The 27011-nt window shown below is 39.3% G+C and overlaps 1 long non-coding RNA gene across 1 annotated transcript; it reads left to right on the top strand.

The window, feature by feature from the left end:
• Positions 1-890: 890 nt before the first annotated feature.
• LOC146767863 (uncharacterized) lies at positions 891-27011 on the top strand. Its single transcript, XR_014953673.1, has 4 exons — positions 891-1008; positions 3176-3222; positions 24472-24549; positions 26890-27011. It is a non-coding gene; the product is annotated as an uncharacterized LOC146767863 (long non-coding RNA).

Below are 27011 nucleotides of genomic sequence, written 5' to 3' on the forward strand. Positions count from 1 at the left end.
TGTCTGGGAACTAGGACTACATAATTTTTAACTACAGTGATAAATATTTTCATGCTATATGTGATAAGACATTATATTGTACAATAAATTATATTTTGCAACTTGTCAGTAAGTTGCTTGTATTGCACATTTTTTAAACTGGCAAAATTCAGTTGCATTGGTTTTAAAGAATGAGAACCACCTGAGACGTTATTCAACAGCCTGATCCTACCCCACTTTCACTTTTAAAACAGTGTAGTAATGCTTAAACATACTTTAGAATGCCAGACAAAAAAGGAAAGGCAGTTGATAGCTGCCTGACGGAAATAATATTTCTAGGTTGTTCCTTGGATTTCTCATAGGGAAAATTAGGCTGTTTCTATGTTTTAACCAAAAGAAGAAATGCCTTGCATAGAACTTTATCAAGGGGCCACACTAGCTTACCAATAAACCTTTTTCACTTGAGTTATAGTGACTGATAGCACTGGATGACCATGCACTTGCCATTTATATGAAGAATTCTCTTCTTACAATGCACTTGTCTTTCTATTTTCTTATTGAAATTATAAAAAGTTATTAATACCAACAGCCAGTTTCACTCTACCTCAGGATAGCTATCTACAAGACCTAAATAAAGGCAAAGAGCAGATGGACAACTGTGTATATATGTGTGTGTGTTTTATGATTTTTCTCCCATTATCTTAGGTAATAAGGCCATTTAATACTGTTCATTCATTTCTCAACCCCGTCTTTACATTAGAGAAATAATTTGCCCTTTCTCCATTGAAAAAGCTTAATTAATCTCTTTTACTCAAGATGGTTGAGCAAATATCTCTTAAATGTCCTCTCATAGGTTTTCCCTATGGGAGCATTGGATAAAGCAGAAAAACCTGTGGAGGGGTGGATATTGTATCACATTAATTGACAGAAAGGTGTCTCTGGGAGAGGAAAGACTTCCCACCAGTTCCTGTGCTACAGACTGTTCTTAATTGTTAGCTGGGAAGTGCTTGCCTGGCATTTGGGATCCTGGTGAGTACTGCAGCTGCCTTTGTCTGCCCTGTGGTATGGGTGAGACCCAGGCTGCAGCAAAAGGCTTCCCTGCAGCGCAGAGATTCCCTGGCACATGGACGAGGCTGGAGCTGCAATGTTCCTCAAATAGTTGGTAGACCTATAATATGCCAAGACTGACAATGTGAGTCCTTATTTGCCTCATCCAGCTGGGTAAGATTGGATACAGATTTTAGTCCCCATGTTTCAATTTCCTTCCCTATAAAAAGTAACATTTACTTTGCCTCTCAATATTTTCATGCACTTTTAATTATTTGACTTCAGAAATATTTTTCCATTGATAACATTAGACAGAAAGATTGTATAAACGCAAAACACTGTTGTTACAAAACATCTCATTATTTCAAGGATGACAGTTGTAAAATGTCAATATTTTTAAAAATTTCTTTACACTAATGTGTTGTCCTAATGCATAAACAATCACAGGGAGACAAGTGGTTTTCTCCATGGCTGCATGTGAAGATTGTGACACACCCCCTCTTTAGTGTGTGTCTTTGTGTGTGTCGTTTTTTGTCAGAGCCAGGCTTTGAGGTGTTTGCCACCTTTGTGCCCATACATCTTGAAACTAATACACATTGATCTTTCCAGAGTAGAGAGGGTGGCATGGCTGCACGTTCCTGTGAGCAAAACCAGAGGAAACTGAGTCAGGATGATTATAGGAAACACTGGTTTTGACACTGGCATTTTAAAGCCTCAGCTTTCACAGATACACAGGGCAGCTGAAGCCCTTTGGGCAAATTTCTGTTTCTTTCTGTCCTGTATAATGAACTACTTAAGCTCAGTTCTTTGTTTCACTAACAGTTTTGCAGGTCTCTGAAATCCATTCTGCTTCACAGACCTGCTTCCTACCTGTGCTCATAGCAGAAAAGTTGCCGAAACAGCTGGGGGATGAATTATCTATTTATTTATTCATTACAAATGCTTTTTTGACCTGGTGAAATCTGGTGAGCTGGAAAAGCCTTTCTTGTCACTCATGTTACCTCTTATCCTCCGAAGGAGTCACAGCGGATTTAAAGGTCATTTGAAATGCAGCCTTTTGCTCTTTGACAGCCCTTTCAATATTAGCCTCCAGTTCTGTTTTACAAAGTCATCATTATTAACTGCATTTGTGGCTACTGCTACTTTCCTGGGATTGCAGAGAAACCTGAGATACTAATTGCAATGAGCTAATTTGGCAATACCATGCAAACTTCCTTAAGGCATTAGTTAAGAATATACTTTCCTTTACACAAAGAGAATTTGAAAGTGGGAACAGACTGCAAATGCAGCAGAAGGTTTGCTTTTGTACTCCTATACTTAAGAGTAGATGGTATAATTAGCTTACAATGGTAGTTGAATGTATGTCTCAGAATGAGAACTTACAGAATTAAACAGTAGCTTTAGTCTAATGATAATCAGTGATAATGATGATAATAATAACAGTACTTAGAACTTTAATGCAGAGATTTGCATCTTGAAAGTGCTATGCTAAACATTGACTTAATTACTGTCACCTCTTCAGGGAAGGTAGGTGTTATTGCCCTGACTTAATAGACAGGGAAATAGAGATATAAGAGAATGAAATGACTTGCCAAGGGCTCTGCAAGAGCCTGTAAAGGGATTCAAACTTTACAGGTCCCTTTACTGTATGCTCCCTTATACCAGGATAATTATGCATGTTGTAGGGTTGCTCTGTGCTTTTGAAACTTGAGCCAAAGCCTTTTGAAATTAGAACTGTGTGTAGCATGTTTTGAAAGTTGTACTTTTCAGTCATACTTTAATATGATTTTCCTTTTTAGGTCAACCTGAAACATACAGTTGGATGCAAAAATTTTAGTTTTGGTTTCAAATATATATATTTATTAATCCTTTTAGTAAACATCTTGTAAAAGAAAGATCAAAATCTTATACAGGAAACAAAATATATTTTCAGGAAACAAAATATATTTTTCTGTAATTACTTCATTATTAATTTCAGAGTGGTATGTTTGTGTGACCTAAATATTTTTTGCCAAATTCCAAATTTACTAAAGCTATCTCTGACATGTAAATTGCATATTTTTTAAAGTTTGTATTTTGTAGACATATTTTGCCTGGTTCTTATTAAAATCACTCTGAATCTTACTGCCTCAATTATTTCTCCTCACAGAAAGACTGGAGATCAGCCCTGTGATTTGATTACTTGCAGAAAATATGGTGAGTAAAATGGTATGATGTTAACATAAACAGTTTTCTGACCACAGTCACAAGTTAAGGTGATGATGAGATTCTGTAAGAGGAATTATACTCCTTAAGAATGGTGTGAAAACATCAGCTTTTAGCTATAATGATTTCCCTGTGTAAAAGGCAGTAACACCAGACTACAGGAATGAATTTTGCTTTACACTCACTATGATTTTGGCATAGATCTTATAGGCACCACAGTTCTGGTTAATTAAGTCTGAGTTGTAGTTCACTTTGATAAGAAATGTAGTTCTATATCTGTAAAGCATAAGGCAATAGAAGATGTCAACATCTGCATTTGTAGGATTTAGAAGGAGCTTTTGATAATTGTTTTCTCTGCCTCCTACCTTCTGTCACCTTTGCTGAACAGCGGATCAGCACACACAGGCTCACAGGAATTTAAAAACTGGATGTAGTGAGTGCATTTCTGTGAACAGGGTGAAGTGTCCCTCTTCACTGGCAGCTGGTGTCACATTTATGTATTTCAGTAGCTACGATCCACATGGGCACTTGCTGGTGCTCCAAAGAGAGATGACATCCGTAGGTAACAGCTTCATGTAGCATTATTGATTTTTGCATTGTACCAGCTGCTGTTCCTGGGTGAATCCCTTGTGGAGCCTCTCTTGGTAATCTTAACTAAAGCTTCAGACAGTTTTTGTAGGCGAACTTGAGGAATGCTTTGCCTGTTTCCAGAACAAGATATTATTTTAATTCATTCAGCTAATCAAAACAAAGACTTTTATCCTATCAGCTTTAACTGGGGTATTCATTGAAGGCTTTTGCTGTTTTTTAAAAAACCTTTTTTCTTTGTAATGTCATGAATGAAAGCAGCAGCAAAAAATTAGAAACATTGAGAAAACAGTGGGCACACTTTCTGAAAGACTACTTCTGTATTTGGTTTCAAGAGACATTTTACACTGAAAGCCAAATGTTTTTCTAAGTCACAGTTTTCCAGTCAAGTTAAATGTAAAGAAACTATTCCTATAAAGGTGAAATAATAGGCCATAAGAGAAGGAGTGGCTAGTCACACAGCTCAAGTTTTGTTTATTTTTTTTTGAAAAGCTGAAGTTTTGTTTTCAACAAATTACTTTGAATGGATAATACCAGCTAAAAATATTCATAGGCATTATTTAGCAAATAATTTCAATGAAGTTCAAGAGAACCACAGTCTAACAATAAGCCAATGTGCATGCTTTCATATAATAAGAATTATTCACTGCTCTAATAAAACTAAATGGCTTTTAGGGAGATGGAGTATGAATGAAACATTAAATTTGCTTCATCCTGATGGTCTGTATTAGAATATCAGAGATGAGTGGTTATCTGCACATAGTTTAACAGACTCTCAGCTTTGAGGAGTACTAAATAAGTGGTGAGACCTAATGGAGTGGAATAAGAAATATGGACCTGAAAATGAGACTGTGCTGTATTATATGTTGATCACACAAGGTGGCAGAATGAGCTTAGGGCTATCCCAGAAATAAGAGGCAGTGAAGCACCACTGCTTTCAGTCAAGAGTGTATCCTTGCTTGCCCTAGGGATATGCCTAGTTGCTTCTGCACATGGAGAGGGATGGAGGAGAGTATTTTAATACAGTATTTTTTGATGATTGTCCAAGTGCTTCAATTTCATTTAGAGATTTAGTGGAAACTGTTAAAAGCTTGTGTCTAACTTTGGAAATTAATAATCATACAATGCTGAATTGGCACACATCTTTAGTTTTATTGAAAACATAGTTTACTCTCTATTGATACATTGATTTTCTAAGTGGGGCTGAACTCTTCAGATGAAGGACAGTGGCAAGAACAGGCACGTAGAACATTTTGCTTTTCTTTATTGATTTATGGCTAAATTCACTTCTATTGTGAGTGAAACTCTATTGACTTTCCTTGTGTTGCATTTACTTATATGCTCTGCCTGAGCACGGCAGGCAGGTGTATGTGGCTGAACTGAGGGCAGCCCAAAGAGGAGAAGTTGAAGTGCAAGTCAAAGGGAAGAATACACTCTTCAGCAGCCTCCATGCTCCAAGTAGGGGAATAGTAGCAACATTTCTTTCTACACCTGTACAGCTACTTCGACTTCTGAGCTTGTTGTTCTAATGCTCACTTCCAGGGGCAGCACTGACCTGCATCACCAAAGGAACCTTTGGATGCGGGTTGCAGGTGGGCTCCTATGTGTGCTCACTCAGTTTGCCTCTGTGGAGCTCCAAGGCAGACAAGTGGTGCACCAAAGTGATTGAGAGCTTCAGCTCTGATAAGGGACTCCTCCTTGTCTTCCCGATCTGAGTTGTACCAGTAAAGCATAAAAGCAGGGGTGGTATTGAGCACAGTTAATGATTGCTTGAAGAAAGAGATATGTCCTTCTAGGGAGCATTTTAAACATATCTGGCAACATATTCTGCATCTGTATTTGCTCCTACACATAAGCAAGTGAAGTAACTGAGCAGGATATTCTTACAAATAAGGGTTTAAGAACTCGTATCTGTGCATTGCTCCTTATGCAGTATATTTCTGGAAGCTCATTAGAAGCTATTAAAGATTATTCACCCGTCCAACCTTTTCAGCAGATGTTCAGCTGTTTGTTTTTTCCTTCACTGCCTTAAGATATTTGGCTAAGCATTAGTACAAGACTGGAACAGGTCAGGAAAGTATTTATTTCCCAGAAAAATAAATTAACTAGTAAAATAGATGGCAATTAATAAAATAAGTAATCTGTAACATATTAATGAGAACTGGAAAATGAAAATTGAAAGTTTGAAATTTAAAGCTAAAGCAGACACAGGAATGACATTTCTTTTTGCACAGAGAGGGTAACAAAATGATAAAGAAGGAAAGGAAGAACCAAGGAAAAAAGGCAAAGAAAAAAATTAATTCTGAGTTCTGGAAAACTCCTTTTGCCACTGCTGCATTTGTCTTTGACCTGTTGATCATCAAGGGAGCTGCAGTCTGTGAGGCTCATGAAACTTCTTGAATGACTTATGGTCATGTCTAAGAAAGTTTTACTTTGGCCCACACCTTAATGCTGAGCTTCAGGCCTGAGAACTCCCTGATCCCTTTTTATTGCCCATTCAGCTCATTCCATAGCCATAGCCAGACTTTCAGTTTTAGGTTCTGGTTCTCAGCTGAGCTTCATCGTTCGTGTGACATTTTTTGCACTACCCAGTGAAAAACTAGGGAGGCTATATTTAATTGTCAGTAGTTTTAACTAACCTACTTGAATGTACACTGCACAGGCTTGAGTCACTCACAGACTTCTCAGCCTAGATGACTGAGTGGAGACAGCTTCTCAAAATGCCTCTCTGCCGTGACTGCCTGCGACTTCTCCCTCTTTTCACTACAGTCTGGCTTTAACAACCTAAACCACTGCAGGGGATGCTTTGAGTTAAACTGCTAGCCTTGCACAGAAATGGTCAAAAATCCCTTATACCAGCTCTTTACCACCTCAGTCACTAATTACAGCCTTTCAGTCTGATCTGCCTTGTGGCAGCCTGCTGCCATTGATGGAGTGTGTCTAAGAGAGCCAGAGTTCCTCAGAGCACGCAAGCCCGGCACTGTGGGGTGGCAAAGGGTACTGGTGGGGATGACCTTTGAGCTGGGGCACAAGGCTGGGCTCACACAGGCATTTTGGGTGCCACCTCTCACAGCATTCCAGTCACACGGTCCAAAGCTGCAGTACAGTGTGAGGGATATGACAGCAAGACTGTATTCACTGAATATACACAAGTAATAGGCAGCAGCCTATATATATATATATATAACAAGTAATTAAAACAAGTCTGAAAAGGCATAGGAAGCTGTCTGCACTCTGAGAGTTGCTTGGCAGTGAGACAGCCATAACTGAATCAGAGTAGAAATGCAGAGCACTTCTCCTAAGAGCCAGTGATGGGGGGCAGCTCTCTGTCACTTTCTAAAATAATTTTATAGAGTAATGTCTGAATATTGGTTAAATGAGTAGCAACTGGTTGAGTTTCAATCAATGTCTAACAGCCTCAGCTGCCTTAGCCAGTGCCCCTGGAAAGCAGAAAGCAAGCGGAGGCTGAGAGAAAAATACCGGGAGAGCTGGCACTGACAGCAGTGTGGTGTGTCAGAGTACTAATGGCAGTGACAGAGATGCTCACATAGATGCCATCCTGTTAAATGCAGGTGTCAGTCACACCTGCACAGCACACATGGAAGCAGAACAGACTCTCTGGACATGTATGCACATATGTATCTACAGGTACATATATATGCTTCACAGTGTAGTGGTGAGTGGTTAAACAAAGCAGATGGAGGGAGAACATGCTGCAGGGTTGATGTGGTCACTGAAAATGTTCTCATTTGAGTGTGCTGCTTAAAAGCTTTCAGGCCAAATGCATATGGATGACTTCAGTGTCTGGGAAAACAGGCTGTGGAACTGCTGTATTGTACTTGAAGCTACAGACGGTCCCTGACAGCCTTTGTGAAGTGATATGAAGCTAAATGCCTGTGAGAATGAGGAGATAATTCTGTTGATTAATGCCAGTCTTGTTGGTATTGATGATTTAGCTGCCTGTATGAAACAAATGTGGGCAATCAGTTCATCTTGAAAAAACTTGTACAACTGAATAAAGGAAGTTGTTGCCTAATCTATTTTATACTAATTGCTTCATGCCACAAATTCAAGGCCTGATCCAATATGAATTGACATGGAGGAGAGATAGTCCATTCACTGCAGTAGTCTTTGGATCAAGGCTTCATTTTAAAGTGAGCAAATACTGTGTGCTAAATTAGCATTCATCTGAGTTGTCACTATCTGTTTCTTGAGAAGCAGGCAGGCTTGATGTTCTCTGTGTAGCCAAATGAGTCTTAGCACTTACATACTGGATTGCAAGGCAGCAGAGCCAACCTGATCACAACAAATTTTTGGTAAGAGCTGGGGCACCATGGGCTGCTGCCTGCAACAGACTGCCTCGGCTGGGTGTCTGACATGGGGCTCTTGGTGCTGTGCTGCCTTACAGAGTCATTTACCACCAACAAACACTTAGTGCTTATGAGGCATTTTTCAAAAATCTCACTGCGGCCATATCTGGGGCCTTAGCTATTTAAACATCTTAAAAAATCTGTCCCTTGAGAGGATTTAACTCGGCAGGATTTAGGCTGCTAAGGCTCGCATCATCAAAGGGACCAAAGCGTCAATCCATCTCTTTTTGCGCCTAAGGACATAATAGTATCATGCCCCCTCCCATGAGGGGGTACTGCAGAGAAATTTCCAAGCTCTCAGCACCCAAACTAGCTAGCTCTGGAAGCAGATGGAGTATAATTATAGCAGTGTTGAGCTGCACCTGAACTAATTAGCTCTGCTGAGAAACAGGGATTGAATTTAATAATGCATGTTCTGCCACACCAAAAAGGGTAGGCTGCCTTTGAGACCTGTGTGACTGTCTCTGCATGGTGCTGTGCTGAACTCTGTGGATGTACTCTGAAAGTCAGCTCAGAGCTTTTCTGTCACCATAATCTGCTGCAGAATGTAGGCATCATCATGTCCCAGCATTCATTTACCATTGGAATAATTACTCCTCAGCTGTCACTTACCTCCTGACTATTAGTTTAGCGTGTTATGTTTTGCATATGCTCAAGATTTTGCTGTCCAAACTCACCTAAATATTGAGATCTACTTCACGGACTGCTGTGGCTAAAACCTTGAAGCCAGCAAAATGGGACTCTCTTTGCTATGGACCTGATGTTACCAGCATGGTCTCAACATGCTCAAAGTAAATGCAGATGTGAGAGAAAGGTAGAAGAGCCAGGTTCAGATTCCTGCTCTGGAGCACTGATACCTATCAGATGTGGAGTTGAGCACCCATCTTTGATACATTTCCTAGTTGCTGGGGTTAAAGACACTCTTACCTCAGTCCTTTGCATGTCAGATTGTTTCTATGAAGAGGAAAAACTCTTGTGTTGGTGTCTGAGAGAATTTTCCTACCCCAGAGAAATCTGACTGTTGGGATTCTGTCGTGGGGTGCTGGTTTGAACTTAAGCTCAGGCTGTGGTTTGGTCAAAAGGAACGGTTGGACCCTGCTCTCCACACTCTCACAAGGTTATCTAACCCCTAAGCCCTCTGTTCTCCTGGGCTGCCATTACATCTTTAAAAATGTAAGTCTTGTGTTTTGTATCATAAAAAGATTATGAGATTTATGAGATTACTTAGTAGCTTAATAGCTCTAAACAGAGACTTTGTCTCTCTGGACATGTATGAGCACTGTTCCTTTTAACTGAAGTGTATCTGTTACTAGTTACTAGACTTTGTCTCTCTGGACATGTATGAGCACTGTTCCTTTTAACTGAAGTGTATCTGTTACTAGTTTGATCCATACACTGCTCAGCAGGTTTCATTGCCTCCATACTTACGTGCCTACCCGTGGAAAAATTATTTGAGTATTGTAAGAGATAGGATCAGGACTATGAGGAAGATGTTGTTTAATTCAGTTAAGTCTCTTTACTTCCTACGGAATTGAAATGGAAAGTGGACCCTTGAATTACTTGAAGTCTTTTGAAAATTTAAGCCATGTTTATAATGTTTGATGATTTTTCAATATAGTAAGTACCTTTAGACAAAGTTAATGACTGTGTGGTGCAGACAACATATTACAACTATGGGATCACACATGTGCACAAATACAGATCTAAATCTTTCAATTGCTTCTTCAATTTTGAAAAATGCAGGATTCAATATTTTGATCCAAAGGAGATACTTGGTAGCTACTGATGCAGGTTACCAGGTCTGCTGTTGCAGAGGTAAGTACTTTTCTTATCAGAAACCCAAAATACTTTTGACTTTGTAACAAAACAATTCTTTTCCTGCCATTTTGCTGATAGGGTCTGAAATAAAATCCCTTAACTAGTAAATGATCATATTCAGGAGATTTATAATACTTGTGTTGAAACTAGATACCTGTGCAGGAAACAAATTTCTTTTCCTCTTCCTCTATTTGCTCTTCAACATATTTGGCTCCAAAAACTTGTTTCTGAAAATATCAGTGGCAAGTGGATGAGCAGAGGCAATAGAAGCAATACTGCATCCTTAATAAGGGGAAAGGGAGAGATGCAGGAAGGAGAGAGACAGGAAGGAAGACTCAAAATCTGAGCTCCTCTTTACCCTTTTCCTGGCATGGTACTACGGCAGTCTGCCTCTTTTACGTGGAGAGGAGTAGAAGTGCAACCTCTCCCTAAGTAATTAAATGAATACTTAACCTGCAGGTTCAAAACTTACAGCATATTATAAAACAATTATGTTTCCTTTGCATGAAAAAGCTGAATTGCCGTTCAGCTTCTTTTGTCATCTGTATGCATGAGTTTGGAGCAATTAACATGAATATATTACAGGTGCAGTGTCTCAGGAAATTGTAAGAAGCTGTGCTCTATTTTTGTACTATAGAGAAATGACAGAGCTATAACTCTTAGAAGAGTTGAAAACTAGGGAAATGTGAGCATCTGAAGTGTGACTTTATGATCATAACAAGCACCGATAGCCATCAATTTAATAGTAATGAAATGAAATTATGTATTTTTTTACATTGTTCCCCTACTCATTTAATTTAACTGGACACTGCAAACTATTTAATTTTAGATTTTGGATTACCTTTTTACATGCCCAGTTTGTCCTTTTAACTGCAGATAAAGTTTTTTTTGAAGGATAACAGCAGTGGTATTATGTTAGCTTTGATGTTATCTCCAGACAACTTCTTATACCAGTGAAACACCTTTTTGTCTGTTTAAGATAAATTACCTAGCAATTCAAGAGCCCTGAATTTTGTTTGGTACATTTTTGTCACATTTAATTGTTCATGTAAAGCTGATTATTTTTCCTGACTCTCAGATACTATTTAATTTTTAAGTGCAGGTTCCTCATAAATTCAGATGAGCACAGTAAGATAAATGCTTCCTAAATCCAAATCTCAAAGTGGCATTAATGATGACCTTTTTTTTTTAATCAGAGTGATGGTGATTCACATCTGCTGAGGATCTCACCCTTAGAGTTACCTGACCTGATAATAATTTTTGCTGATCCTCCATTTATATGAGTAGAACAGAGGGACCTCAAAGACCACAGCAATTATTCATATATGGTTTGATGCCTGTTTTTTCCACCACAGAGGCTCAAGGGAACAACAGTGGTAATAAGATTCATATCCACCATTTTACCATCATAAAATCCTGGATTTGATGAATGATACTGATCTGGAACTTTGCCTTCTTTGCAGGTATGAAAGGAAAAATTAATCCTGGGGTCTTCAAAACAAAACCCATGACCTCAGTCAAAACTCTTTGCACATAGGAAAAAATCTTGAAAACAAGTATTACACATAGAGAATTACACATGGACATGTGCACTTTGAATTTTGGGATGTGGCAAAGGAGGAGGAAATGAGAGTACCAGGTCAAAAAGGCAGTCTTCAGGTTGTCAGCATGGTGGATCATCTGCTCAGTGTTTCTACAACGGTGATAACATTAGTCACTACCTCTGACTTTCAGCTGCATTTTAGTGGAGTGGGAGGAGGTAAAAAGCTTACTCTGAAATACAAATGGCAGGAGAAGGATATTACATGAAACAAACTCTGAGAGCAAGGAAGACTTGTGACAGGTTAAAGATTATGTGTTCTGTAGATAGCAATCCTAGAAACACAATGGCTTGGTGGCTTTTTATACAAGAAAAAGATCTGTACTAAAGCTCAGTGTTGTCCTGTGTGATGCCCCAATGTTTTAGTGCTAGTTTGGATGCTGGAGAATAGGAAACTTTCAGCTCCCCTCTAAAGTAACAATGCCAATAGAAAACTTACTTTTTTCATATCATCTTCACCTGAGAGCCCCCTAGCCCCCTCCCCCTCCCCCCCAACTTTTATTTTTTTTTGTATGGTTTATGAAGTGAGAGTATTTGTGGACCCCAAGGCACCACCTCACTCCTGTCTCTGGGCTCTCTGTGTGGGTCTATAGCTAAAATGGTAACACCTGTCCTATATTTCAAGTGTAACAGGATGCCTTTTGAGCAAACTATCATTTACAAAAGAGCTAGAGATTGCACAGCCCCTGTGGCTCTGGGAAATTTTAATGGAGTTGTAGACTAATCCCCTCACCATTGCTCCACAGAGCATGGAGAGCAAATTCCTGCACTTCAGACGAAGAAGTAGATGTTCTCAGAGGGAAACCTCAGGCAATTTTTCTCTTTTCCTCCCTGTTGGGTAGAGTTTTCTATGGGAATGACTGAGGATTGACCCTATGGAACCAAGAATTTGAGAAGACTTATATAAAATTGATTTTATTTCCTTATCATTGTGAAGTTGTTCCCTATAGCATGTTCTCTAATGATTTATCCAGAAGTTTCAAGAGTTGTAAGTACCAGTGGTTCTGTATTTCCCTGGCCTGTCTCACTGACAGATGGCACAGAGATGAGGATCGCAAGGCACAACAGGGATGAGAAGAGAGATAGCCAAATAAAATAAAGATTTTTTTTTTTTTTTTTACTGTAGGAGTAAACTGCTTGGGAGGATCAGGAGTGAGACTAGCAGCATTTGCTGTGTATATTCTGAGTGAAATAGTAGTTGAGATCGAGGCTACATTTAAAGAGAATGAAATTTGCCTCAGACACAAGTCCCAACACTTTTGAAATTATCTCCCTTTAAATCTATTTCACTCTTTTCTTGTAGTATATTTGTACAAATGAAAGAAGAACCTCTTGTTCCTCCTCTTTTCCTCCTGTTCTCTTGTTAATGCCTCACTCCATGCAACCCTCCGCACACTTCCTGGGAGGTGGATGTGAAGTGCTGAAGCAACACAACGTGTGATGTTCTTAAGGAGTCTCTGATCTGCTGAGCAACTTCTTGTGAGATTTACAACTCCAGAGGATTGACCATAAATAAACAAAACCTTTCAACACCTTCTAGCTCCTGGGAAACAAAATCCAAAAGATACTGAGTTGTGCTTACCACTTCCTTCTTGCCAGCATTGCCAGAGGGTTTGCTATTCAGAGGGTTGTCTATTCAGTCCTGTCATGCCACCTGCTTCTTGCATTCTGTCTCTGGCAACCACTGCAATATCCTGTCTCTTCTGCTACTCATCCATCCAATATAGCAGTGCATGGTAATGTAATGCTCAAGGATAATACCCTGGTATATCTTCTGACTTTTACATATGAGATTTTGTGTTTGCTACTTCTTTTTCTATTTGGTATTGACTCTAGAAATTCTTATACAGACAGCAAATGCAGTTGTGAATTCAATCTCCAGATTTCTTATTTTCTTAGGGCGCCTCTTTTCCTTAATTGCTTTTGTTTTGTTTGTTCAAATTAAATATTTATTGCATTTTAAAGAAGAATGAACTTTTGGTACAAGATAATAAAGGAATTATCTGATGATAAAACATGTAAATCTTTCCAGAAACTTCAGGAGGATTTTAATATTAATGCAGATCAAATATGGAAATATATACAACTTGTGAATAGTTTTATAGAAATAGGAAGAGCTGTGGTGTCAGTGTAGGAGTAATCCTTATTAGGATGAGTTTCTGATACTGATAAGACAGGAATACAGGATCTAATTTTTTTCCTCTTGCTTGAATCTCATCATCCTTTTATGAAAGCTCAGGAAAGAATGACAGGTCCTTTTCTTTTTTTATGTTTTAATAAACTGCTGAATAAGTCATTAGAGAACAAACTATAGGGAACAAATTTGTAGTGACAAGGAAAGAAAATTGGTTGTCTAACAAGTTCTCTCAGTTTCTAATATCCAGAGGGTCAATCAAGAGTCTCACCCTACAGAAAAAAATTATAAACTATAGATAATTAGTATTTTGATGTTTTATTATTTTGATAAGCATAACTGTTCCCCATGATAAAGTGCCCTTAGGGTAACTCTTCCCTTCTCTTTGTAAGAAGTATGAGGGACTAGTACTCTGTATTCCTAACTAAATAAAAGATAGCTATGAAATTAATGTTTAAATTTATCATTTACTCTTTCCAAATCATTGAAACCACAGAATGTACTTAACAGTAAAAAACACCAGAATTTTTAAGTTTGAAGAAAAGTGAGAGGAGGAAATCAAGAGGTAAGATATGGGTGAATTTTCTACACAGCAACATTCTCAGTATCCTTTAAAATCTTTAGAATTCTTTTCAAGAGTGAGTCATGATAGAAGAAGTGAAATCTCATAACCATTGAGCACCAAGGAGCTGGGGGATATTGATGTTCCTGCTTCATGCCTAAATTGATTATTTATTTGGCATTTTCTGATCACCATGTTTATAATATTGAAATCCCAGTTTGATTTGGCTTTCACATTTGCTCATAGTTTGTACCAATCAATTTGAGTGGTCATGATTGGAGAAGTTTGTGATTGTAAAACAAAGAAGATCAAGGACTTTATAAAATAAGGTAGGATTTTCAGAAGGTCCTTAAAGGCCTAAGTCCTTTGCTGTGTGAAGTTCAGGGTTCCAATAACAAGAATTATGCTGAGTACAGAGAACTGCAGGGGAGTCACAGAATACTCTGAGTTGTAAGGAACCTTAAAGATCATTTACTTCCAACTCCTGTGCCATGAGTATAGACACCTTCCACTAGATCATTTCCCCCAAAGCCCCATCCAATCTGGCCTTGAACACTTCCAGGGATGGAGCATCCATAACTCCTCTGGGGCAACTAGTTCCAGTTCCTCACCACCCTCACAGTAAAGAATTTCTTCCTAATATCTAATCTAAACCTGCCCCCTTTTAGTGTAAAGCCATTTTTTCCTCGTCCTATCACTTCATGTCCTTGTGATTATTCCCTCTGCTGCTTTTTTGTAGTCCCCTTTATGGACTGGAAGGCTGTTACAAGGTCTTCTTAGAGCCTTCTTTTTTCCAGGCTGAACAACCCTAACTCTTTCAGTCTGACTTCATAGGAGGGGTGTTGCAGCTCTCTGATCATCATAGTAGCCCTCCTCTGAAGCTGTCAGACAGGTTGGTGTCCTCCTTAATTTGGATACTCCAGAGCTGGATGCAGTAATCCAGGTGGAATCTCAGGAGAGGAATGAATGAAGGAAAGGGTCACTCTACAGAGACTCTACTTTTCAGTGTTATGTCTCTTTGTAGATTGTATCTCCCAGCACAAAATCTTCCAAAATTAATTGTTGTGTTTAGAAGCATGGAATAGGTGGTGCATAGCCCAGAGACCACCTTATTCTTCTAACACCCTCAGTAATGCTATCTGTTCTCAGGCTTAACATTGCCATTTTCAATAAGTTTTCAAATTTGCCCAACATGATGCTTTTGAAGGCTGCATATGAAACTCATTTGTGCTGCCCTCTGAAGTAATTCTGAAAACACCCTGCTACCATTTATCATTCAACATGCAGGTTTCTTTCACTTACTGTCTTCTAGGATGTGCTCTCAACTAAATAGTGAAAAACCTCTGTAGGATGTTTTGTTCATTAGAGAAGTGTTTTAATGTTAAAGAAATATTTTGCTTTCTATTTTAAAATGTCTTTTTGAATAAATAGTGTATAGATTTTACTGAGATGTGCCTTAAGCTGCTTGGAAAATGAAGAACAGAGCCTTTCACTGAAATTAATGGGCAAATTCAGTGAAATTTGGATTAGACTACAACGATAAAGCAATCTGAAACAGAAACATCATTAAAAGATACTGGTAATGGAACTGTGAGTTTATTTGTCTGAAAAACAGCTTGTGAGGTAATAAGTAATGAATTACTGCTAAGAAGTACATCTGTCTCTAAAGAGAAAAATGTCTTGTGGAATGCATTGTACATCTGTACTGATGGAATTATTAAAATGAGTACCTTTGAGATAGGAGTATATGTTGTAAAGATTACCAAGCAAACATTGGATTAGGGGGCTTTTATGCTAATTAAATGATGGACACATGGTAAAGAGACAAATTGTTAATATATGCTAAACACAGAAAATCTGGAAGATCATCTGATTCATTCTATCAGAGATAAAACTTATCTGCTTAATTAAGAGCTGTAATATTGTATGCAAGCTTGCAGGCAGTGATAAGGTAGCTAATCTAGTTTTTCCTGAGGTGCACTCAGTCTTTTTAGTGCTTAAATTTTAGCCTTAAGATTCCCGTAATATTGCTGTTTGTATGGGATTGTTTCTCTGTTGCTGGCACGTAACTGATTCCCTGGGAGATAGATGCACCTCCAAATAGCAACTGCTTGTCAGGGAGACAGTTTTTCATACCTGGCTTTAATGCAGACCTTTATTTTACAGACAGGTTTCTCAGAGGCTAGCGTTGTCTTATTTTTAATGAATAAAAAAAACCTGGGTGAGTGGGAAATGCTGTCATGCAGGCGTTCCAGATGAGACTGGGACAACATCGCATTTGAATAACCACCCGACGGATCCGTCAAGCTGAGCTGAGACATGCCTCAGCAGCCTCGACTCCAAATGGAGCCTCGGATTGAGGGCGAGATGCAGGAATGCCCGCAGCCTGTGTGTGCCTTGGCTCCCCTCTCTGCAGTGCTCAGCCTGGGAGAGCGCCGGCATTGGCAGGGCGCCGTCCTACAGAGGAGCTTAATTGCGCCTTTGCCGTACTGCGCAGAAACATATGGCTCAACGCCTACAGGAAAGTATTAGGAAGGGAATTTTGCAGCAGAAACATAAACATTATTTTGCATGAAGTAAAATCAATATTTGTTGTCTGAGTGTCTTCCCAGGGTTTCAAAGCCAAGTGTTGTTAGATTTCACTGAGTTTGGGGTATTTGTTTCCATTTGCTTCCCAGTCAACAGTTGTTTTTCCAAGGAAGATGCAATTTTCAGGGTTATGTTTGTGCACTGCCCCTGGATGTATGTACAGACTAAGGAATTCCATCCCATGAGAGGGACCTGGGGGTCCTGGCAAGTTGAACATGAGCCAGCAGTGCCCTGGAGTCAGAAGGGCAAGGATATCCTGGGGAGCATCAGGCACAGCACTGCCAGCTGGGCAAGCAAGGGAATTGTCCCAGTCTGCTCTGCACTGGGGTGGCCTCACCTTGAGTGCTGGGGGAAGTTTTGGGTGCCACAACACATAAAAGACATTAAGCTACTGGGAGCATCCAAAGGAGGGCCATGACAATGGTGAAAGGTTTGAGGTGAAGCCATATGACGAGGTGCTTATTGGGCTGTTTAGCCTGGAGGACACTGAGGGGAGACCTCCTTGCTGTTACAACTTCCTTGTGACGGGAAGAGGGGGGACAGGCACTGGTCTCTTCTCTGCGATCACCAGTGACAGGACCCGAGGGAATAGCCAGAAATTGTGTCAGGGGAGATGTAGGCTGTGTGGGAACTCCAGCCTTGTTTTGGGGCCACATGTGGTGGTGAAATTCTTCTTCTAACCCGTGTTTCCAAAGAAAAACTCTGCAGGTTTAGCTGTTCGGTCTCAAGGCAGTTTATTGCTAGTTATCTAACAGATTATGTTCTTGGACTGCAGCTATTTGATCAGTGGCCTGGGTAGAGGCACACACACACCCTGATATCCTCTCTATCTGCTGTCTTCTTCGTCTCTCCCTCCGCCCAGGGTTGCTGCTATCTTTTATAAGATATATTACGTATAACATGTTTACAATTATTCCCCAATACCTACTACCTACGTTGCCAAGTGTTTTTCTACTCTAAACCAATCTATGAGTGCCAACATCACCAAGAACATGGAGGTAAGGAAGAAGAAGGAAGAAGGATGGGATCAGCCCACTTTCCTCCATCTTAGAACTTCTGACCCTCATGTACAAAGTGAAAACCCCCCTGTACAATACTAAAAAATATTTCCCTCTACTTTGTAACTACTTTTACTATACTATCTAACCTTTTGTGATTGCTTGTTCCACCTCCAAAGTTGGTAATTCATTCCATGGCTCAAACTCAAAATCACAGTTGTTTTTCAGCTGTCTGCCAGGGTCTAGAATGCTTCTGACCAAGGCCTGGAACCTCTAAAAATGTCTGAGAGACATTTTGAGTTCCCACAGGCTGGATATTAGAAAAAGAAATATTCTTCACCCAGAAAAATGGTTGGGCCTGGAACAGGCTCATCAGGGAAGTGGTCACTGCACCAAACCTGACAGAGCTCAAGAAGTTTTGGATGATGCTCTTTGGCACATGGTGTGACTTGTGGGGATGGTGCTGTGCAGGGCCATGAGTAGGACTTGATGATCCTTGTGCGTTCCTTTCAACTCAGCATATTCTGTGATTCTGTGATATGAATTTTGCTCTTCATTGCCCATATAAAATGTCAGGCTAATGGATATCTGTCCCATAGAAATTCAAGTACAAAAATGCGAAGCAAAGCTGGCATGATGTGTACCTTCCTTACAAAGCTCTCTCTCTTTTTTTTTTTTTTTTTTGAATATGTCTCAGTAGGATCAAGCCAGGCTTCCACAAGCTTTGCAGCAGTAAACTTGTATTAGTAGTGACTACTGATCTCAGAGATGTGAATAATGAAATTGGTGCACATTGCACCAGAATTCATTGTTACTTTCATTTTAAATGTTCAGGTCTCAAAAAGACAAACTTCTTAGTGTGGAGCAACTTGCATGAGTAAGTGAACATCACCGTGGGTCCCATGGAAGAGGTCAGAGAGCTGCTCTTGGTGGTGAACTGTCACCAACAATGCAGCCAAACTGATCTGATTCTCTGTGCTTGAGCCATACATGTTTTCCCAAACAGATTAGCGCTGATTAGCAATGAATTACCAAGCGTGAAATGAGTTTCTTGGCTTCTAGCCACTGGACACATAGAAAGAATGTATCTGCAGGAGGAGGAAAATGAGTATCCATGGATGAATAAAACACTTGGATATATTTGTTGTTGCAGGTTATTGCCAGCTCAGAGTCGTCATTGCCAGTTAAATAAAACACCTCTCTCCTTACAGTAAACATATTGCTTTCTAGAAACAGGACCTCTTAGATAATGTCTTTCTGCTTATCTATGGTCTTTGAATACCTTTTTAGCTGAATAGCAGCATAGTATTTGTGCACTTCTGTCGTGCAGAAGCAGTCTATTCTTTAGACAGTGATGCTTGCTTAAAATGCTGATGTTGACGATACTGAAAATGTGGGGTGAGGGAAAACTCAGGTTCCATTTTGAAGAGGCTTGCTTCTTTAAGAGAAAGTAAAGGATGTATTAAGCCCTTAGCAGCAATTTAGAGCACAAGTATGCAGTTGGAGAACTTTTAAGAGAGATAGAAATAAAACCCCACTTGTTTCTGGCAGGTAAAAAAGAGGGAAATTGGTCCACCTGATTATGAAGAAGAAAATGATCAGTAAGATTGTTTGTCTGTGAGGCTGTGGCCTCTGCTCTGAAATAAAAGGACTCTTGCCTTATTTCACTGATAACAGGACGAGGGTGTGAGGCTTCTCTTAGCCAGCAGGAACGTGCAGACTGCATCCTCAACTGTTCAGCCAGTTTGTGTTAGTAATTCTAGGCAGTCTAATGCTAGGCACAATATCGCCACAGTTAACAGGTGTATTATTACTTTAATTATCTTTAACTACTAGGCATGCTGTGATACTAGGCATTGAGAGATTCAAATATACAGTAGGTCTAATAAAAACTGTTTGTCTTGAATAGATTCAAATGCTTGTTTTTTTGTTTTTTTTTTTTTTTTGCATAGAAGAGCTAATGTTTGTTACTAGTTTGCTACTCATAATCTTGGCTATATAGGCTAATTAATTTTCCATCAGTCTTATGGTTGACATTCAAAAAAAAAAAGTAAAAATATAGATGATGTCCTACATATGCTTACCAAAAGGAGACTGATATTTTTAAAAGACAAAAAACCCCAGTATTTTTGACTATGTATGAAACTATATAAAAAATGGATAAAGACCCAATAGTGTTTTTCTATGTGATGAATAGAAAGGTGAATATTTGTTTCTAATTTCTGTATCTGTCTCCAAAGAGAGTACTTGCATGCTAATGAGGAAAAGGAGGGGAAAAAGGATGGGAATTTCTCTTTTACTTTTTAAAAAAGACTTGATTTTCCTGTTGTCTTTTAGAAGCAGACATTATATCAAAAATCTCACTGAATAGCCCAAATTTCTATACAACCAGATTTCAACTGAAAATTTTCTAATAAATTAATGACTATAATCTAGCACACATTCACTCATCTCTATTTATTCTCTTTATACATTTATTTTCCATGGCTGCCTCCTTTTCCACTTCCCAAATATTTTCCTTTCTTTTTTTTTTTTTTTTCTACCCTTTGGTTTGAAGCTGCTCAGAAGTGTGTGTCAGTAATATTAACTCACATCTTAAATTCCAGCCTCCTGATGTCCAGTTTTTAAAAGCAATGGACTAATGAGAAAAAGATGCATGGATTCAGCTTTTTATTTATTCCTAAGATGATTGTGAATCCTAAGCCATGTGATGCACCTGTGTATGCTGGCTTTACTGTAAGATTCTCAGACACTTACTGTACTGGTATGATGTTTCCAGACAAATGCATATCTTGCAGGTGTAGCACTGTTTTCTCAGAGGTTTCCTAAAGGGTTATAAAGAGCATCCATGTTGGGCAATGCACCAATGTTCAGATATTTTTGAGACATTCAGACATCAGTGGTTAGCCCTCACTTGCCTTTAAGTGAATACATTCCAAAGAATTTGTCATCTGTCTGTTTTCAGCAATATTATAAACACAGCCTTGCATAGATCTCTTGGCATAGGAGAGTGTACTTGGAGCAGTGTGTTCATTGAAGATTTTTTCTCACTCTTCAGCCTTGTGTGGCTCTTTACCAACCTGCTATATGCTTCCTCTTTCTCTAATCTTCTGAGAGTCAGCAGGCACTGAGAGGCACTGAGGCACTGTACTGAGAAAATTATACTATACCACATTCTGAAACTGTAGGTTTGATTCCAGCCTGTCTGGTGGGACTGCTGCTAAAAGGCAGCATCTAAAGGAGCAGCTCATTTGAATTCTGGATGTACACACAAGTTAATACGAATGTGCTCAGAGACTGAAGGCTGATATATCAAAGCCACCGTTCAACACAACCTCAGGAATGTTCCTAATAGTGCAACCATTTTTTCCTTTCACTTCTGTCAAATTTATCAATGTCTGATGTCACTCTTTCACAAAGAGGCAGCCTATTAATACGTATAAAGTAAAAATAAAAGTTCATCCCTATGCATTAACATGTATTCATCGCAATTATGCCTGAGCCTATTAAATTCATATGTCCCCCCTTTTTTTCTTTCTTTCCATTCCAACCCTACAGAAAGCAGTACTAGATCTATTTTTATTAAGCTCTATGTGTATGTGTACCCCTGTATCTGTATTTTTATGTTCATTATCTATACATCTCTCTATATATATACTTCAGCACTGAGGACTGAATAAATTTACCCACTTTTTGTATCTCACTGCTAGAGCATTTCCCAAGAAAACTAATGACTACTTACCTGGAGCTAGACTGAGTTATTCAGTAGGCACATAACTGCATTGCCCCAGGAACCATACATGAAAGGAATTGGACCCGAGAGCAGCATAGTTTGTCCTGCCTTTCCCTCCTTGTTTGTGAAATGAAAAGGTAATTTGCACTTCTCCTTTTTCATGTGCCTTTTTCTGGTGCAAGTTAATTTTTTTTTTTTTTTTTTTTTTGCATTGGGGCAGCATGTAAGAGATGGAACCAAGCAGCTTTCACCTCTTACCCGCTCTCTTTGGGCCACAGTCCCTCTCTCTCCTGAGTCCAGATCATCCCTGTAGCCTGGGGGTGCCCCTGTGCTGGGCTCTGCCAAAGAAGGGACAAATTGATCTCTGCATAGAGACAGCTGTGAGGTTAAATGCTGCGTACTTCCTTGCATGAAATGTTTGCCTAGATTCTCCCCAAGGGGATCATCTGCTTCTCCCTGACCTTTGCTGCTTTGTGCAGGGTGGGATGGGGCTGCATGCCCTTAGTGCCAGGCATTTGACTGTCTGCTGTGGGTTTAGGAGCAAGGGTGTGTGAAGGGAGAGCGTGCAGGACCTCACAGGATGTGTGTCAGCACTCCCCCCACCTGCAGCTGGAGGATGCTATGCCACAAGTTGGGCTTTGCACTAGTTTTGGTAGAAACCAACAGTTTAAGCCACTGAATGAGGAACTTTGGTGAGGAGGCCATGCATAGAGTGGAATTTTGCTGCAAATTCAGGGAGCACCTCAAAGTAGCTTCCCACAAAGGAATTGTAAATATAATTCACATTCTTGGACTGATGCGCCTGCAAACACCCTCCTTCAGCTCAGCTGGCCACTTTCTGAGGGACTGGAGTAGGTGAAGTGAGAAGGTGGGGGTCAAAAGATAGAGGGGAGATTATATCTTAATGCTATGTAATTTTCCAGATTCCTCCTCTGGCAGGGATATTTATAACACAATTAAATCCCCCTTCAAACCATTTCAGCTCTACACTGGGACCTGAAACCTGCAAATAAATGAGTCTTTGTACGGACTTTAATTTCAGGGATGCAACTGCTTTCCACTCTCTGACAAGGTGAGATGGAAGAGGAAAGACTAAAGAAGCTAGACTCTTATTCCAAGGAGTAAGTTTATAGTTATTGACTCTGCCAGATCCAAAAAGAGCTGCTATTGCAGTAATCACCACAAGTACCTAGAGGCTATAGTCAGGGTTGGAAGGATGCTCCTTTGATGTTTTCTTAAAATAAACACAAACATTTTTCACTCTTTTAAGCTGAGTCAACAAAACAGCAGCTAACTGCTCTGTTATCCAAAAGATCCTGGCACTACTTTGGTCACTTTTTCTTCTGCCATGGCTTAAATTGCAGGTTAAATATTATCTTCATTTGTTCTCTTAGATATTGACTGGAAATTAGAGGCCAGAAGAGAGCAGGGAAGCAGACCCCATGGCATTAAAAAGGACAAGAATTTGGCTCCTGTTATCTTGTCTTCAGTCATCACCTTGCAACATCCTCAATACTTGCATTTTTGGTTGCTCAAAGTGCAGTAAACAGGCAGCACTCCCTGCCAGGAGGCTTCTCAGAGTGCACTGCTATGTTCTAGACATCACCACATCGCCTGGTGACAGCCACGCTTGTCTGACACCTTCGTGCTGCTGACTTCTGTGCTATGTTGCCAAGTCCTGTTGGCTTTCCTAAATTCTGACTGAGCACCCTGAGATGCTTCAATCTAGCAGCCAACTGTCATCAATAATAACTGTATTTGCCATGTCTAAAATTAGCTTGTTTTCTTCAAAGTAACACTTGTTTATGTGTTTCTGTTCACGTGACTAACAGCACAATTAACATTTATTTTGTCCACATCTGTATATTTACATGGCTACTGAAGCCCCTGTGAGCTGGGTGATTTATAAGCCCTTTGTGTCACTTGTCTGTCCCACTCAGTAGGAAACTATAACCTAACCCTTTCCCTAATGGCAATAAAAGGTCCAATTAATCAAAAAAAGGGGTCAGTTAACATTCTCCACACATAAGTGCTGAACATCAGAATAATATGCTCTCTTGTGGTTGGCATCCCATCATTTTGTGGTTTAGTTAAAAAGGAAATCGGCAGGACAACCATAAGTGTACACCATGGGATTGCTCCACGGATTTGGGGCAGCTGTTATATCTGCTGCGGAGAAATGTTTTCTCTGCTGAAAGAGTTTTTTAAAATAAATAGACAAGTTAGCAGGGAGTAAAATTTTCTTTTTGTGGTTTGAAAAACTTTTTTTCTTTTTACTTCAAAGACTTAAGTGACACAAGGGAATCCCCTAGCAGCCATAGGCCCTGGGAATTAAATTTTCTCCATCTGTTCCCTATTCCCTGAGCAACATAGCACAAATCCTACTACCATATATCTCTTTAAGCAGCCTCCTGTGGAAAGAGGGAAGCTTGATTAGTGCATGTGCATATGATTGCCTGCCCACATTTAGAAAACTGGCCACTAAAAGAAATGTTGGCTTGATATTCATTACTGTCCTGAAGCTCTCTGCACTGTATATATGACAAGCTAACATTTCCACTGCAGGAGGTAATGTGGGAAACAAGGGTTGAGATAGTCTTACCTGAAACCAAATCAATTAATTTTCTCTACAGTTCTCAAAAAGGTCCTTCTCTTAATAAAAGGCTGACCCGGCTTCAGCAAGTTTGTGGCTCTTGTGTTTGACCAGTGCTCTACAGAAGACCTATAATAGTTTACTGGAAGATGCAGTCTTCCTAGGAATACCTTCTGAATACACCATTTATATGCTGCTTATAAAGTAATAACTGTGATTTTTCTAACTGAAGTTGTCTTGAATTTTTTTCTTCAGCTGTTCTTTGAATTGGGACTATTTCCTTTCCTGAAAATGTCATTATAAAGCCAGTTACTTTGTTCTTTCAGCTTTCTGGTGAGTAATTAAAATAGGCTCTTCATTTATTTGTGTGTTTTCTGTCTGAAGCTGCCATGAACTTAAGGCAGGCTGTTTTCTCTATGTCTAAATGCTAATGTTTCATATTGTTTAACAAGCCACTGGTGTTTTTCTGAAACTGAGACCTTTCTGTAAAACTCAGTTTCAAGAGGTCTGGTCTTGCTTATGGTTGAATATGGGTTATTTTGTATCTGACTGAGACCATTTGGTACAGTGGCAGTTTAATTTTAAGATTTTTTGGTACTTGTTTAGAAAAAGTTTTGCAGGAAAAGATTTGCTGCATCCTCTGTTCCTTATTCACTCAGCTGCTCTTTTCCATTCACTTTTGAATTCCCTCTAATGTGATCCATGTGTGTAGACTATGTTTTATGGATGAAACGGATTGGCAAATTAAGCTACCTGGCTATGGAATTCAATTCCTTGAAGTGCAGTTCTGGTCTTTCATTCCAGTGCAGAAAGGGGAAATTTATAACAGACATTAATAGATTTGAGGTATTGCAGGGCAGATATTTTTTTATCAGAGGTGCCTTAATAATGAAGAGTTTAAAAAAGACCATTTTTGCAGAATTTCACAGTTGTCTGGACACAGATCAGCCTAACATTTGTTTAATAGTTTGGGGTTCTTTTAGGGATATGTCAGAAAAATGAAAAATGAACTTCATGAACTTCATAAACAGCCATTATAAATTTGGGATCTGAAGTTTTTTGTACAAAAGTTTTCAAAGGGCCTGGTTTCTGAATTTTTAAATTAGTAAATATCATTACTCTAATTTTGATCAAGAATAGGATTGTCAAATGGTGTAAATTGGTTGTAAATAATTTTCATGTGCAACTGTCTGTACACCAAAAAAAAACCAAAAAAAAAAAAACCAAAAAAAAAACTTCTTATATTTTATTACAGCAATTTATTCTAAGCAACTGTCCTGTATGGTTATTTTCAGGTAAATCCTGTACTTAAAAATAACCAAAATTCCAGTGACTCTAATTATACACTACTTTTATCTACAAGCTGCTTAGCAGATATATGGCTGGACAACTTTCTGTCAGAGGGATATTCTGAGTGGAGAAGGTGGAGACCTTATTGCAGTCTACAGCTTCCTCAGGAGGGGTAGCAGAGGGACAGACTGATGTCTCCTCTGGTGCCCAATGACAGGACCCAAGGAAATGTCCTGAAGCTGTGTCAGGGAGGTTTAGGCTGGATATTAGGAAAAAGTTCTTTACCCAGATGGAGTTTGGGCACTGGAACAGGGTCCTGAGGGATGTGGTCACAGTCCCAAGCCTGACAGATTTCAAGAAGCATTTAAACAATGCTCTGAGGCACTTAGTGTGATTCTTGGGTGTCTTGTGCAGAGCCAGGAATTGGACTTCAATTATCTTTGTGTGTTCCTTCCAATTCCACATACTCTATATTTTATAATTCCATTCAATTTCTCTGTCTTTTTTCCATCTGTAACTTCTCTTACTGACAACCTAGCAACCTTTTCCTGAGTGAAAGCCACCATATCCATGCTCATCATAATTAGTAGCAGAACTGTACCATCTTTGATCTCTAAAAGCTGAAGAGCAGCCCATTGTGCTGAACACTATACAAACACTGCACCTGTGCAGAGGTAGCTCTAGAAAGAGCATCCTCACTTGCTCCAAGCAAGTTAAGGTCTGGACACTGGAAGCAATAAAATGACTAAACCATCATCAGACTCTCCTTTTCTGATAAAGTGAACATCAGTGTCACAAAGATTCATTGTGACTCAGCTGTCCAGTTCTACAGTGCCTGAGGGGCAGCACTGGACCTTACCCAGGTGGCAGCTGTACTGGCCTTGAAATCATCAGTAAAAATATGTTCATTCCTTATGAAACTAGCTGTTTCTTGATTTTTCTGGCCTCTTTCTCTCAAAATTTTCAATGAGTTTGCAAAAGAAGATGGCAATAAAAAATACTTGGATGGGTTGTTCTAGTAATAGCTTGTAATATATTTAATGATTCTTTTCATTTGCTGAATAGCATTTAAGGCAAAATCTCATTCCAGACACACAGTTCTGCTCTTAGTGCTGTTCCTATTTTACAGCAACTTCTTCTTGTAACAAGATCTATTTTATGACAGTAGCTTCATAAAAGAAGTTACTTTTTCATTTGCAGTTTGTTAAATTATGGCAGTTTCTGTATCTAACTGCTAAGGAATGGGAGTCTTATTTGGCTACAGTTTTAGATAAACACATTATTTATGAAAATAAGCAATCTCCTTATAACGTATTAGGGAATAGTTTGCATAATCCCCAACTTCTTGCAGAAATCCAAACATGATTCATTTCCTTTTCACAGGTTTTGATGGAGTAAGAACATAAGAAAGCTGATTCAAAATACACCCTCTGAGGCCAACTTGACCTCTTCTCAAACACTTCTGCTAGGCTCAAAGAGGCTGATCCACAGGGATCGATGTCAAA

The sequence above is a fragment of the Lonchura striata genome, chromosome 3 (genome assembly GCF_050655825.1).
Source record: "Lonchura striata isolate lonStrDom1 chromosome 3, ASM5065582v1, whole genome shotgun sequence".
NCBI classification, from domain to species: domain Eukaryota; kingdom Metazoa; phylum Chordata; class Aves; order Passeriformes; family Estrildidae; genus Lonchura; species Lonchura striata.